Here is a 16,904-nt window from a genome sequence, read left to right as displayed (position 1 = left end):
TTCCTTTTTAGTAAACTTTAGTATCGACGAAAACGGAGACTGCCGCGTTAATGGAAAATTTAGTGGTTATGAGAGAGAGTAGGGCCGTTTTTCCTTACAGGTATACATATACATACTAATCTATGCGTCACGGTAGGTACTAGGTAGTTATAGATCTTGAATCTGCCGATTCAGAACACTCGATTCGGTAAGTTATCGTACGATCCTATGATAACTTAGTACTTACCGAATCACAGACAAGGAATCTGTTACCGAATCGAGCACAGACTAATAACATACGAGTGTTCTAAATCGCCCGGCTGGTGGAGAGTTATGAGTTCACATTAAACTATTGGCAGCACTGCACTCCTAATTATGTTATTAGTTTGTCACACAGTCTATGGTTTATTTTCGAAAGACTCAGAAGGGCTAGAATCCATGACGGTAAAATCAGTAAAAAAAAAAAATTCGAGGTGTGTTGTGAACTGTGTGCTGAAATAGTTTTATTTTTAGTTATTTTTGTGCCTGGACCATTTTCTACAGTTTTATTTGTTTTCTAATACTAAAATTGTGTTAAGTGGAAAACATCTATTACCTACAAGTTATCGTTTTACAGGTAAGTAACATAAGTCCTAATATCAAATGTCAAAATCACTTGTTCACAACTCGCAAGTGAGACTTTCATCTGTATCAAGGAACATGTAAGATAATCTATAACGAAATATTCACCATTTATCATAGAATATGCCTTGATTATCTTTTCTCTTATAAAAAGAAGTAACAAGCATTGCCCTGCTTCCATTTTTAGCATGAGGTTGTGACTTGTGACGTTTGGCGACGAAAATATTAAATTGTGATGTGGTTGGTGACACGGACATCACATCCCAACATTTTCCTCAGTTAGAAATATAATGTTTTAAGTAGCTACCTATATTGTATTCTTCCATGTGAAGATCATTAATCGCTTCAATTTGTAGCACAAGTTTGTATTTATATTTTTCTTCTCAAATACCAAATAACAATTAAGTGAACTTAAATATTATTATGAGGTCTGTACGTCTGTATAAAATAATTGTTTAATTGTTTCCTAATACAGTAGAGACTCGATAATCCGAACCTCAGTCATATGGATTTGTGGTTATCGGATTGCCAACCTTGATGATAATGATGAATTTAGTAAACTTAGTAACTTGAAAAACATAAAATAGAGTGTAATACTGTTAGTTTACTACAATTCAAACGAATTCCTGATGTAGCCGCAATGAAGAGAAAAAATTGTTTACCCCAGATGACAATTACCAAATATTTTAAACTAAATTAAAGATGATTAAGATTGCAATATTTTAATTATTGAAGAAAATATTATGTAAGTAGATAGATAATAGATATACTTACAGTAAGTACAAAAATGTACCTTTTCACCTCTCTAGCTCAAACAGGGCGCCTTTGCTGCCTCTAACCAGTGAGCAACATTGAGTTTTGCTCACTGGTTTTGTGAAACTTAAAACCAGTGGGAAAAAATACTTTTTCTCACTGGTGTGAGAAAAAGTATTTTTTTTATGATGATGGTGATGTTGATTTTATCCCCTTCAGGAAAGGCAAAGGTCGTAGACCATGCAGCCTGGTAAGTCGTAGATGAATTATTCTTATGTTGTGTATTTTTTTTTTTTAGAATGCTTTGGATTGGAATTTATTCAATTCATAGTCACAAGAAACGTTCAGAAATGTATATATTATCGCATACCCCATACATTTTATTTTTAACCCCCGACCCAAAAAGAGGGGTGTTATAAGTTTGACGTGTGTATCTGTGTATCTGTGTATCTGTGTGTCTGTGTATCTGTGTATCTGTGTATCTGTGTATCTGTGTATCTGTGTATCTGTGTATCTGTCTGTGGCATCGTAGCGCCTAAACGAATGAACCGATTTTAATTTAGTTTTTTTTGTTTGAAAGGTGGCTTGATCGAGAGTGTTCTTAGCTATAACCCAAAAAAATTGGTGCAGCCGTTTAAGAGTTATCAGCTCTTTTCTAGTTTTCTTGTAGAAAAGAAGGTTACATAACCGTTAGGTTCTTAATATTATGTCAATTGACAAATTTCAAGCTGTCAAGATGGACGTTGCCTTGATACATAATTATTTATTTGAAAATGATGTTTTGGAAAACTCTGATACTTTGGATCGTAGGCGCGGAATAGTCCAAGAAAATCGGTTCAGCCGTTTGAAAGTTATCAGGTCTTTTCGGTCTTTTCTAGTTACTGTAACTTCACTTGTCGGGGGTGTTATAAATTTTTAATTTACACTTGTGTCAATTTTTTTTAACTCTCTATTTTATTATATTTGAAATGTTTGCTTTTTGTTAAAATGTGTTTTGGCCTTTATAATTCTGTAACACAACATGAAACGTAAAAGAAAATTAATATTGATTTATTATTAATATATTTTATTTTATGATTGACACAATTCCGAACGCAGATTAAAAAGGAATAAAACATGGTGGAAAAACAAAAGAAAAATTGTCTATGAGGTCTAAAGCTTAATAAAATACATACCTATCTAATTTGTAGATAATTGTTATAAAAGTTTTAAAAATAAGAAAATGAGTTATTCTAGTGATAATTTAAAACCATCAGTTATTAAAGGAATCAGTGTCTAACGCTGAATTAAACTTTGTTCCGGAAAAGTGGTGTGAAAAATACTTGAAAGCCTTTGAATTATTTAACGATTGGAAATTTGCTCACTTCATTCAGGACCTCCTTCACAAGCTTCTGGCTTTATGCTTTACAAAAACTCTAGGTGTAGGACAGACTAGACTGTTCAAGTCAGGGTGCCCTGATATTGTTCTGGGTCACATTATAACCTACTCTTGTATATTGTCGATAAAGTGCCAATATCTCTCCAAAATACCTCCTAAGGCAATGAACACACATATTTCAACAAAAGAAAAAACCAGACAAGTGTGAGTCATACTTGCATAGGAAAGGTTTCATACCATATTCTATTTTAACATTTTTATGTGTAACACTGCATAATAATGACAACAGCGCTATCTATATTTGATTTAGTAAATTAATTCTCTTCCTAAACACGTTTTAATTTTGTTATGCGATGTTACCACAAATGTCCAGAAACCTATAGGGTACTTCCCGTTGACCTAGAATCATGAAATTTGGTAGGTAGGTAGGTCTTATAGCACAAGTACAGGAATAAATCTGAAAATCGCGAATTTGTGGTTACATCATTAAAAAAAAATTAATATGTGTTTCAATTTTCTAAATAAGATAAGTTTACCAAGTGGGGTATCATATGAAAGGGCTTTACCTGTACATTCTTAAAGAGATTTTTATTTGTTTATGTATGTATAATAGTTTTTGATTTATCCTGCAATCTATTGGAAAAAATACCTGAGTACGGAACCCTCAGTGCGCGAGTCGACTGGCACTTGGCCGGTTTTTGTGCTTAATTTTTTCTTCTATCTTATATCTATATTCTGTATAAGCCTCATAATTGTTTACCTACATTTTCTACATGTACTTAACTACCTAAGTACCACAAATGTCTAGTAGGTAGGTACTTAGGCAGGCGGGTAGTTAGTCTGGGAATATAAATTAACTTACGCCGAGGCGTTAGTGCTTACAAGAAACAAGGCTTTTCGTTTGAAGGACACTTCCGAAAACCGGTAGGCCTTGGATAACTTTTCTCAAGGATGTTAGGGGCGCGGTAAATGAAATCCTCTCATTTCTAGGTCGTCCCTCCGCCCGCGCCCCGCCTTGAATAATTTGCGGCGAAATGGTATCATATAATGGGATTTCGGTTCATTCTCAAAATACACTTCATGTAGGTACTTGCTACCTTTGTTTCATGTAGGTACTAGATACTCACCTTATTGACCGAGCCAAGCGAGATCTTTGAGTCTACTTAGGAGGATTTACATTTGTCTGTATGGCCGTCCATCTGTCAGTATGCCGGAGAGTATGTACGTATATTGTATACTTTATTGCATCACAAAACAAATGACAGGTTACAAACGTTACAAATAAGAAAACTTAAATGTAGGTACAAAAAAGGTGGTCCTAACTTCAGAATTAATGAACATATTTATTTCAAATTAACAAATAATTTAATGGCCCCAAACTAAACAAATACTTTAAAAAATCTAGTAGGTATCGAGTATAATTTGTTTACGAATAAAACCTAATACACTTGAGAGACAGGGAGCGCGCCTGCCTCATTCTTATCTGCAAAACCTTTGCCAAACTCTTAACAAATTGTGTTGATCGTCAGCACTAAGAGACGGGGAAGCCATAACAAAGGTAACAATCACGAATATATCTGGTGCTACCAAACCTACCTGATACCTGATACCAAATCTGCCAGTCTGCCTGATGATAAGTGAAGCGGCCAGTGATGGCTTAGTAAGTAATTACTTATTACTTACGTATTTATACACCTGGCGTGATTAATTTACGACTACGTTATGGAGGCAATGATTGCATTATGGAAGTAGTACAAATGCCGATCCAAAAATATTGTCAAAATAAAGATGAAAAGGGAGGTCTAGTGATTGCATAGGAAGCTGTGACCAAAACAAACGATATTTTTTTTTTGCATTTTTATTTCACGGTTTATTGTGATGTGAAAGAAATATTTCATAGGTACTCCCAAAATATGATATCTATAACTAATAAATAAAATTGGAGTGTCTGTCTGTAATTTCGAAATAACTACCGCATACTAAGGTCATATGGTTATTTGAACGATACTATAACTAAATCACACGTTTTTAAAATTTTTGTCTATCTGTCTGTCTGTCTGTCTGTTTGAAAAGGCTAATCTTGGGAACGGCTGAACCGATTTTGACGGGATTTTCACAGACAAGTAGAGAATTGACCAGGGAGTAATATAGGCTACTTTTTTAACCGACTTTCAAAAAGGGAGTTGTGTTTTTCTACTTATGTACATCGAAATCTCCGAGATTTCTGAACCGATTTGCGTCATTTCTTTTTTAATCGATAGAGGAACTTTGCGACATTGTTTCATAAAAAAATTGGAGTCCAACTCCTCAATTCTGATGCTGCAGGGGATCTGACCAATCCACGCGGGCGAAGCTGCGGGCATCAGCTAGTTCATAATAATTATGTATGAAACCTTAAAATATCGATGACCGACTCGTACTTGACAGTTTTTCTTTATAAATCTAGCTCAAACACTTGAATTTTGCATGTAATATATTAAGTACTAGCTGTGCCCGCGACTTCGTTCGCGTGGAATAGCTCTCAGCGCGCTTTATATAGCCACGGACGCTCAGGCGCGAGGCGTGTAGTACGTACTCTGTACGTTAAAAATGTTCGCCGTGATTCTTTAAATTGACATAACTTTTTTATTTATGAACCGATTGACATGAAATAAACACTAAATGTTAAGTGAAGCTTACTACAATATATAAATGAAAACCGTATCTAAATCGAATAAGCCGTTTCTGATATTAGCGTGCACAAACACACAGACAAACAGACAAAAAAAATATTAATTACAATTTCGGGTTCGGTATCGATATAATAACAACCCCTGCTACTTTTTTTTATATATTTCCATTGTGCAGACACCACTTTTCTACAATTTTATTATATGTATAGATATTTTGCAAGAAGATGAAAAATGGAGGTAAAATATTTCGTATATGTACCTACTTACTTACCTTGCGCAATATTTAACCATGATTTTTTTGTGCTGATGCTTTTATTGAGTCCAAGGTTGGACTGAAAAAAACTGAAATCTTGAATTTTGTATTCGTTACATTATACAAGCTTATAGTTTTACATACGATCTTGGCTTGGATGACCTAGACTACTAAAATCATTATACACTACCTTTATACATAATAATATGTGTGCCAACTGCCAATAGCAACATAAACTTTTGTTTTTTTAATAGTTGTACATATTATACTTAGTTCATAATAAGCATGTGTAAAGAAAATAAGTATGGCTGTGTTGCATAATTTAATTTGTCAAGTAGGTATATTATTATTTTGGGGCCCACTACTAAGATCATGCTACGATCAACAATTAGCCTCACTACTTTGCTAAGTCACTTAGCAATACATTTATGATGTCATCAAAGTCGTAATTAGGTAATGCATAATTATTATGTACTAGCTGATGCCCGCAGCTTCGCCCGCGTGGATTGGTCAGATCCCCTGCAGCATCAGAATTGAGGAGTTGGAATCCCAAATTTTTTATGAAACTATGTCCCAAAGTTCCTCTATCGATTAAAAAAGAAATGACGCGAATCGGTTCAGAAATCTCGGAGATTTCGGTGTACATAGGTAGAAAAACACAACTTCCTTTTTGAAAGTCGGTTAAAAAAGTAGCCTATGTTACTCCCTGGTCAATCCTCTACTTGTCTGTGAAAATCCCGTCAAAATCGGTTCAGCCGTTCCGAAGATTAGCCTTTTCAAACAGACAGACAGACAGACAGACAGACAGACAGACAGACAAAAATTTTAAAAACGTGTGATTCAGTTATGGTATCGTTCAAATAACCATATGAGCTTAATATGAGGTAGTTATTTGGAAATTACAGACAGACACTCCAATTTTATTTATTAGTATAGATTTACATAGAATAAATATAATGTTAGGTATAACGTCTTCTATACTATACTATATCCGTTTCACTGACAGCTCCTGAAGCAGGTGCAGGTAGCACAAAAAGATGACTTGATGTAAAAGTCAAAGTGCCAGAACACAATGGCCCCATATTGTGTTGGCAAATGTTCGGCCAAAAATATAAGCACACTATTTATACGAGCACAATGGTTATACTTCTTCTGAATCGGCCATTCAAAGAGAATGGACGCCGAAACTGTTGCAGCCGCGTCAATTTTATAAGGATAATTTAATAGGATAATAAATAAACAAAACAATGACGATAAACTAAGCTACTTTAGATTATAATTATAATAATAATTATGACTCTTTTAAATCAGTATCGAATTGCTGTTAGAGTTCGTTGAATGTCAGTTATCCAATTCTTCGTCACGTATATTTAATACGAGTGTATCCAACATACCGTCTTCAATCATGTCATTTCATGTAGGAGTATTTCATTATTCAATTGATATGAAACACGTGATTAAGTATATAATTTTTCCTTTTCTCTACCGAATCGCTAAAGAATACCTTTTCGAGATGATCTGGTGGCCAAAATGTTGTCTGTTTGGCAGTTTTTTCATGAATTCCTAAGTGATTGAATAGCACAAGTACAGGAATAAATCTGAAAATCGCGAATTTGTAGTTACGTCACAGAAAAAAAAATGTGTTTCAATTTTCAAAGTAAGATAATTATACCAAGTGGAGTATCATATGAAAGGGCTTTACTTGTACATTCTAAAACAGATATTTATTTACTTTTAAGCATAATAGTTTTTGATTTATCTTGCAAAATGTCGGAAAAAATACCCGAGTACTGAACCCTCGGTGCGCGAGACTGACTCGCACTTGGCCGGTGATTTTCGTCGTGTGTGGCGGGCATAATAGTTTTCGACCTGTATACCATGTTTTAACATTTTACAATTGTGATTTAGTAGAAAATATTTTTTCTATTTCTGTAAATCACCAAGCACATGGCTGATGACGTACCTACTTACTTACCTATCAATTTTACGATAACTTATCATTACGATGGATGTATCGTTTATCAGAAGCGTGTTTTAGATCGAGGTTAGCAGTATTGGGATTATATTTTATGGGTAGAATTTTTAAATTAGGCAAATTTATTTGTTTTGTTTGCGCTCTTGGAAAGGCCTATGTCCAGCAGTGGACGCATACAGGCTGATGGATGGAAATTTATTTGTACAATAATTAATTAAAATACCAATTACCATATTTCACACTACTGATCTTTTCCACAGTCATCGAGTGTGCCGCCTGTTTTCCCTGTCGAAAAAAAATCCGAATAGGTGGAACAAAAATAAATGCATTTGTAATAAATAGATCGTTAACAGCTCCCATAATATATAAATCAACACACTAAAAAAGGTAGACATGATGGCTCTACCAACAGCTGTTCCGGGTTCAGCTAATGCTACCTGCCCGCATGGATAGGTGCAAGTACTATAAATGTCAATCAGAGGAGTGCAAGTGGATAGTGGAGCGTTTCGGGACGGGTCAGTATCCGTCGGTTCTCGTCCGGGGCCGACGAACTCCCTGCATGGACGGCTTGCGTTGTCGCATACGGCCGCGTGCTTCGCATAAAAGCTTTGCTATAATTAGGTAGGTATATCTTTCAGCATATATCGTGTTTAATTTTCATACAAAGCATGTGAGTTGTAGGAATTGATGGCAATTTTGCACGTAGATACTAGCAGATGCCCGCGACTTTGTCCGAGTGGATTTAGGTACATATTTAATAATCCCATCAGAAGTCTTGTTTTCCGGCATAAGTAGTCAATGTCACTCTCCAGGTCTTTATCCGCGCAAAAAACTACGTCGATGCGTGGCTCCGCCTGGTGGCTGGGCTACAAACCCATTTGCGCAACCTAGCCTGCTCCTGGAGCAAGCTTGACGCTTGGGGAAATTATTAGTCAATTCAAAACTAAAGCCACGATATATACTCATAAATGCTGGAATGCTGGTAAATACATTTTAATTTTTCGAAGCTTTGCCCAAAATGTTTAAATTATTACGTTCCATAATATTTATAGTTCAGCGTGACTACACGCGTCCATGTGCATCGTGTCACGTAAACAACCTTATTGATGTTATCATCTCTCCGTGGATCGTGCGGATAACGAGTACACCTACTTCCAGAGGTATTACTTGTTATAGTTTTGAGGGCTCTTTATTCTGTTTATCACCCACATATTTATAACTGCAGAAAAGCGAATAACACCACCTACATCACATATATATATCAGGTGATCCATCTGCTTGTTTGCTCGTTATTTATATCTAAAAATAAAAACATGTTACTACCAATCGTTTCGACTCCTCTCAGAAGACACATCATAAGTCACAGTTTTAGCTCAATGGCCCAAGGAGGATTTTTGCCCCAAACACTAATAGCTGTCGCTCATGGACTCATAATATGCTCTGCGCCGCTTCATTCTGTTCGGACTTCGGCACTCCCGAAGGCTTGTAACTTGTTCAATGGTTCGTCCATCATGTAGTCTTCCATAGTACCTACCCATAGTCATCTTAGTGAACCTGTCGTTCAGTAGGTTTCCTATTCAGCGACTCAAGTATGCCCTGCTTACAGCACGTTTAATTCTCTCCCGTCCTCTCTGTGTTCAAGCCAGGGCGGAGTCACGGCAATTTAGTTTTAACTAGCTATTTCCCGCGACTTCGTCAACTTCATATACCTTATAGCCCTCGGAGGTAACTAGCTATAAGTAGTTATATCAGTCAATTTTTTTTTAGAATCGGATCATTAGTTCCGAAGCTTACCCCCTACATCCAAACTTACTTGAAGTTTACTTCTTCAATATATTAGTACAGTTTTACGATCTAGTGTAGATTTGGTAGGTATATCGGGTTCGGCCATCAAACCTTCAATCAAGCTTTCTCTTTCTTCCTTCGCGTTTTAGGATCATTTCTTTCTAATTTCCTTTCCGAAATTAAGAGCCATCGCTCACGGCGACTTTTTGCTACGATACAGTAGTGACGCGTCGCTGGCCCGTTTACAAATGCAAATGCGACTAGGTATACTGGATAGGACTGGGTACTGACAAAGCCGCACGTCCAACAATCAATATACTCGCGGCTGTATCGCCACTAAAAGTCATCCTAAGAGCTTATTCTCCTCTTCCTCTTTCTTAATTAAGTTTTGCTACAACTTAAATATATGCAAATACACAACTCATACATTAATAGGTACCTACAGATGTAAGCCTTTCTGTCTTCGATCGATGCAACGCAATTTAGAGGTATATGCGAAGGAGATAGTATAGGTGCTTAATCGCGTATCACATAAATTGATATATAATATGTAGTATAAATCAGGTTATTGATTTGTGGTAGAGTAGTTTGCAGGCCGGGCATTGGCCTTTAGTGATTGCATCATTGAACACGGGAAGGCTCTAAATTCAAAAACTTCGCTTCGCCATGTCACTTGAAATTGGGGAAACAGTAACTGCTTCTTTGATTTTAGTAAAAACCTATTGGTATATACTTAATAAATTAATATATTAAAAGTTCCTCATACACTGCTTAAGGTCTGTAAGAGAGAGCAGTTCTGTAAATGCGCGGAGGAAGCGAGTGAGGCACTTTTAAGTCGTGCGACGACCGTGACTACGCACGACGGTTGCAAGGTGGCTCCGCGGTGTGAACGCGAAACTGACTGACTGACAAATAATTTATCAACATACAGCTGAAACCACTGGGTATAGAAAATTGAGTTTTTCCATGTACGTTGTCTCTGTAATAAAGAGAGACTAAAAAAGTATTTTGAGAAAGCCCAACGGAATCTTTAAATAATAAAGTACAAGTGTAAATTAAAAATTTATAACACCCCCGACAAGTGAAGTTACAGTAACTAGAAAAGACCGAAAAGACCTGATAACTTTCAAACGGCTGAACCGATTTTCTTGGACTATTCCGCGCCTACGATCCAAAGTATCAGAGTTTTCCAAAACATCATTTTCAAATAAATAATTATGTATCAAGGCAACGTCCATCTTGACAGCTTGACTTTTGTCAATTGACATAATATTATGAACCTAACGGTTATGTAACCTTTTTTTCTACAAGAAAACTAGAAAAGAGCTGATAACTCTTAAACGGCTGCACCAATTTTTTTGGATTATGGCTAAGAACACTCTCGATCAAGCCACCTTTCAAACAAAAAAAACTAAATTAAAATCGGTTCATTCGTTTAGGCGCTACAATGCCACAGACAGATACACAGATACACAGATACATAGACACACAGATACACAGATACACACGTCAAACTTATAACACCCCTCTTTTTGGGTCGGGGGTTAAAAAACCTCAATCCACGCTGTCGTAGTCGCGAAAAAATCTAGTAAAGAAATATAACTTACCGTTACAAAACTTGCTTAAATATTTTTGACACGCTGAGTTGAGAAGGCAAGACCGGTCATTACTATAAATTAAGTACCTATTATTATAAAAAAATGTTTTTTTTTTTAATTCTAAACTTTTTCGTACAATAGGTACCTATATAGTTTCAAAAAATGTTTTCATTTGTCTAGATAAAGTGCGGTAAGTCATTCAGCAAATTAACGAACAAAGCAAGTAATTGCTGTGAAAAACGTGCATCGAATTGTTTGATGCAAAGTTAATAGATTCAACTTCAAACGCTACCATTTGTATTCAATCATTTTCTGTGCAAGAATAGGCTTATCATCTATGGTTCAGAACGTGAAGAATAGATTTTAAATAGTTTAAATAAATAGTATAAGCCTTTATTTAAAAAAAAAAGAAATTTTATACAGTAAACCATCCCAATATTATAAATGCGATAGTGGGTCTGTCTGTCTGCTAGTTTTTCCCGATCCATCTGTTTAGCCGTTTTTGGTTTGGTACAGATATAGCTTGCATCCTAGAAACAGCCACAGCGGCAGTGAAGTTCTGACAGTGAAAGTTTACAGGAGCGTAATAATAATGTATGAAATCATACTTACTAATAATAATACTTCATCTTGACATTAAAATGTTAAAACCTGCAAAAAATTGCTTACGCACTTCACTGACGATAGGCAATTTTTTATCCCGGACAGTCAGAGTTCCCAAGGTATTGAAAAAAAAAAAAAATCGACGCGGATGAAGTCGCGGCCATTATCTTGTTTCTTATATAAATATATCGATTTGCACCAATGTTATTTTCCATCTCTCTCCATTTCTTATCTCTGGAAAGACTAACTTGCCAAAAATATAAATGAATTACAAAATTTTACTAAACCAGATATTAAACGTAGGGTGCAAATGGGCCTTTATTGTTTAAATGACTATCGGCTCGCGCACACTGATCGGCCCATTGAGTACATATGTAGGTATAGAGCGAGTATATCGCTCACGCGCCTTTATGCCAAGTGTAAGCAGTTGTTCTATACATATTAACTTATAGATATCGCGGCAGAGTCCGTTGGATAGTGATGCGCCATGATTTTAACGTGAAGTTTTACCAATGAAGTTATCGTACCTACATTAGTAATTCCTATCTTAAGATATAAACTAAATATTTTTTTGTAAACTTACTTGTGAAAATAAAACCAAATACTTATTATATTTATTTTGCGTCCGTCGATAAATAAAATAAACGTTCTTGTTTCGGAAACTGGCATTTTTATTCGAACCCCATAAAAGTAACAAAGGGTTAATTCGAAATGCTGGCTGAGGTCTTGTTATTTTTACTTGTTAATATTATGGTAATAATTTTCTTATCATCTTATCATTAGTGATATCGTGGAAACACGTCATACCTACATATTACGCAGTGTCTACTCATAAGTGCCTAACTTTCATCTTTCATAGTGCCCTATAACTCTGCTCGTCAAGTCGGCACTGTGGACCGATATTTTCAAAATCGAAATCTGGGAAAAAGTGGCCACCATTTTGATTTTCCTCTATTTTTAGGCCGCAAAATCGATATCTGAGGCGTCCTGTGATCATAAGAGAGGAAACTGTTTTTAAAATTAGAAAAAATAGCCACCATTCAAAATGCGTATAAACTTCACTTCTGACGGGCGTCCCCAAACACCTGAATTTTTAATTAGGAGATTTATAAAACAGGAGTATGCACAGTTAGAATATAAAATAATTTTTATTAATCTTTTTTATAGCAGAATAAAACAGGGATATACTTAATATTATAATAATATACACTCATATTTATTAATCTTTTTTGTAGCAGAATAAAACACAAGGACATACTTAACTATAATACACAATAATATTTAAAAATCAAACGCAAATAAAAACTAAATCACAGTTTTACGTTCTATTGTATCCTCGCAAATTATCCTCTATTTAAATAAAATTACGAAATTTGGAAAATGAGTTGTCCAAAAATGGTTAAAAAAAATTAATAATGGTTAAAAATTATTATTATTATTATTAATATTATAAATGCGAAAGTTTGTGAGGATGGATGTATGGATGGATGGATGGATGGATGGATGGATGTTTGTTACTCTTTAACGCAACAACGCATGAACCGTTTTGGCTGAAATTTGGCACAGAGATAGATTATAGTCTGGAATAACACATAGGCTACTTTTTATCCCGGAAAATTACAGAGTTCCCACGGGAATTTAAAAAACCTTAGTCCACGCGTACGAAGTCGCGGGCATCCTCTAGTATAATATATATATTTAATATAATATATATATTTAATATTTATATATAATATTATAAATGCGAAAGTTTGTGAGGATGGATGTATGTATGTATGGATGGATGGATGGATGTTTGTTACTCTTTAACGCAACAACGCATGAACCGTTTTGGCTGAAATTTGGCACAGAGATAGACTATAGTCTGGAATAACACATAGGCTACTTTTTATCCCGGAAAATTACAGAATTCCCACGGGAATTTAAAAAACCTTAGTCCACGCGTACGAAGTCGCGGGCATCCTCTAGTATAATATAATGCAGTTCATTCCTAATAAACTATTGACCCTTGAAATGTGTTAATTTATTGTACATTTGCCTTTTAGTTTGTTTAATTGCAGTTTTACGTACTAGATATTTTATCCTTATATCTATATATTTTTCAATCACTGCTCGCAACAAATGAATTAAGTGATTACTGCAAGGCGATTGATAAAATATGTGTTCACGAAGAGAATTAAAAATATTTTTTCCTATAAACAGTTTTAAGGTCTCAGTGACTAAACCAAGGGTCTTGAAATTACCTGTCTTTTTGAGTGATATGGTTTTCCTAATCGTCATTTCCGCTTGTATACAAATGTTTATTACATCATTTGATGGATAATGAAGTCCACCTCTGTCTTTCAATATAATAAATTTATGATAATGGCCTTTTTCGTTCGATACAAGTGCATTTCGACATTCCTTACAATTAATTTTATTTAGCAAAAATCTGACTACATAGCCAGCTATGTAAGAAATTACTTGCTTGGATGGCTCAGATAACATACTCTCAGGTAATCCAAAATCTTCTTCACAATCAGTCATAAATTGCGAGTCTGTCATATCTCTAACAATTTCATCTTCTTGAGATCTATTTCCTCTGGTTGTTAAATTTATATGGTCAACAGATGAAGAACAATGTAATAACATTATGTTTTCTAAAGGGAAGCAGTTCCCTTTAGATGTTTTTCTTAACTCCATATGAGTTAAGAGTTTTTTATAAATTGCTTTAAATTGTAGAGCAGACGGGTTGTTGTTAAATCCTCCATGTGATCGGATTGCTGAAAACAGCAATTCTATGTGATCCTGGCTTATCTTATACATGGGAATGAATTTTAAGCTTTTTTCTTCGTCGACCAGTCTCAAATATAATTGTTTCATACTAGCGATGCAAATGCAAAATCCTAAGAAACCTACTTTGTTTTTACTGTATATGAGTTTTTTATCATCAACTGTAACCAAATTTTGTAAATATTCAAATGTAGAATCTAAAAAAGCAAAGTATTTATGTCTGTTTTTTTCATTTATTGGCATTTTGTAATCTATATCAGGGAATTTGTGAGAATTAAAAATGACAAATAAATTATTTATTATTTGTGTAAATTGAACAGTAGCCTCAGAATTTTCAAAGTTATGGAGACGTAGTTCTTTGTCGCAAAATTCCAAAGCCTTGGAAACTCTGTTGCTAAAAAGCTGAACAGCCAGTTTTACTTTCATTTTTTGAGTTTCAAATGATATGTGGCGAGACGTTAATTTATTTGAAAAATTGAACGCTTCTTGCTCCTGAAACGCATTCAAATCTAAATAATATTGCCATTTTATTTGTCCACCGTCAGCATTTTTAAAAACTTTTTTACTTTGTAAAGTGTTTCTTATTAGTTTTACCATGTGACATGGATCTAAAAATATTACCACTTTTTGGTCTGTAACAGGATGTGGAAACGACGTTACAAAATTTTCATGTTGGTCAAAGCGACATCCAAGCAGCTTTGACATGGCAATGTTGGATGGGCAACCATCAAATGTTACTGAAGCAACTTCAATGCCGGCTTCTTGACAGTTTGCTAAGCACATTTTTACTAAATTTGCTTTTTGTTCGGCTGTTACTCCGTTGACAAAAAAATAGGCTACCGGTAATTTCCAACTATCATTTATAGCCACCAATAAAAAAACTAAAGCCTGGGTGGCTAGCTCAGTGACATTACCACTTACTTTTGCGCCAAAGTCAACGTAACCATGTAAAGATTTGCCATCGTATTCTTCTAATTGTCTTATGGCCATTTCGTCGAATACGAGACTGCAGATAATTTTTTTATCCGATTTTTGAGATTTCTCTCGTAAAACTCTAAAAGCTTCCTCAGTGAAACCCGGAGAAGCATTAATATTGCTATACCATTTTCTAATCGTACTGGGATGGGGAAGACAAGTATTAAATGTATCTCGTACATAAGCATATGCCTTAGGCGAATAAAAATGCAAAGTCAGTGCAAATGCACGAAGACTGGGGGAATATTTTTTGCTTTTATGGTACATTCTTTTGAAAAGCTCGGCAGCAGATGGACTACATATTTCAAGAATATCGTTATGTTCTTGAGTTATTAATTGTTTTTCGCGAAGGTGAGTTAGCATTTGTTTCAAAGACGCTATTTTCTTTTTTAAACGACTTCGTTGGACATAGAGAGCATTGCAACGTAATCGCCGTCGTTTAGCAATTTCACTTAGATAGATGATACGACGCTTTAATTTACGCTTTCTTGGCGTGTCACCGGGGTTAAGAGTGCAGTCGTAATTAGCGCTTGCCTCTTCACCCGTAGTTTGACTGGTAGAAGGATTCTCACTCATAGCCACACAATCTTGATCCTAAAATAAGAATAAAAACGTTATATTTTATTAGGTTAAGATTCAGGTTAACTTTTGATTGACTACTAAACAAAAATGTTTTTATGTGATCAAAAATCAGTTAAAGTTTAATTTTACATAATTAGCACTTGCCTCATCACCCGTAGTTTGGCTCGTAGAAGGCACCACATTGACTTGGTCTGTAGAAAGTGTCATTTTTTCACTCATAGTCACACAATCTTGAACCTGAAACAAGAATAAAAATGTTATATTTCATTAGGTTACGATTAAGGTTAAATTTTGATTGAATACTATAAAAAAATGTTTTTTGTGTGATCAAAAATCAATTATAATTTATTTTTAGTACTTATTTGTATATAGTTCAGTAAAATCTTACTTCAAGGTGAAGTTCTGGTATAGCTCCTTCAACCAGCTTGCGAAGTCCACGCTTTGTTTCTGAAATGGACGAAGGACTAAAATGTATGGAGCATACGGCACTTCTGATATTAGGCTCCCAGTTACGCCTTTTTATCGCTTTGACCCATTTATTTGCCATTTCACGGCTTTTCGGAAATCTGGAATTCAAGTAATTACTCGAATTAATTGTAATTTTTAATTGATAAAGTTTGTACTTGGTACCTACAAAACCAATTCACAATCGGCCGATACTCACTCTCTTAGTATTATAATACTACTTACACACTATTACTTACAGGTAAAATAATAATACTTTCAACAAATAATAATTAATTGATGTATAAAAAATAATCTGCTTGTTTTTAATTCTAACGTAATTAATTACAATAGAATAAAAATTTAAATTATTTCTTGTTACAAGTCGATACCACGAGTCGATAAAATATTTGGATCGAGCTACGCACAACACTCGTGTCGAGGGGAAGCGGGCGGCGCGGCTTCGCAAGCGGAGTACACCTGCCCGCGCGCCTGCCCGCTACCCGTTTACACC

The 16,904-nt window shown here is 35.1% G+C and overlaps 1 protein-coding gene across 2 annotated transcripts in view; it reads left to right on the top strand.

Moving 5' to 3' along the window:
• The first annotated feature begins 431 nt into the window (after nt 1-431).
• LOC123867777 (protein roadkill) overlaps nt 432-16,904 on the top strand; it is an 81,599-nt gene continuing 65,126 nt past the window's right edge. For both annotated transcript variants that reach the window (XM_045910031.1, XM_045910032.1), the window contains exon 1: nt 432-595. The gene's annotated coding sequence lies outside the window, so the exon portion shown is untranslated. The remainder of the gene's footprint in view (nt 596-16,904) is intronic.

The sequence above is a fragment of the Maniola jurtina genome, chromosome 8 (assembly GCF_905333055.1).
Source record: "Maniola jurtina chromosome 8, ilManJurt1.1, whole genome shotgun sequence".
Lineage (NCBI taxonomy): Eukaryota > Metazoa > Arthropoda > Insecta > Lepidoptera > Nymphalidae > Maniola > Maniola jurtina.
This window is presented reverse-complemented; position numbering and strand designations above follow the sequence as displayed.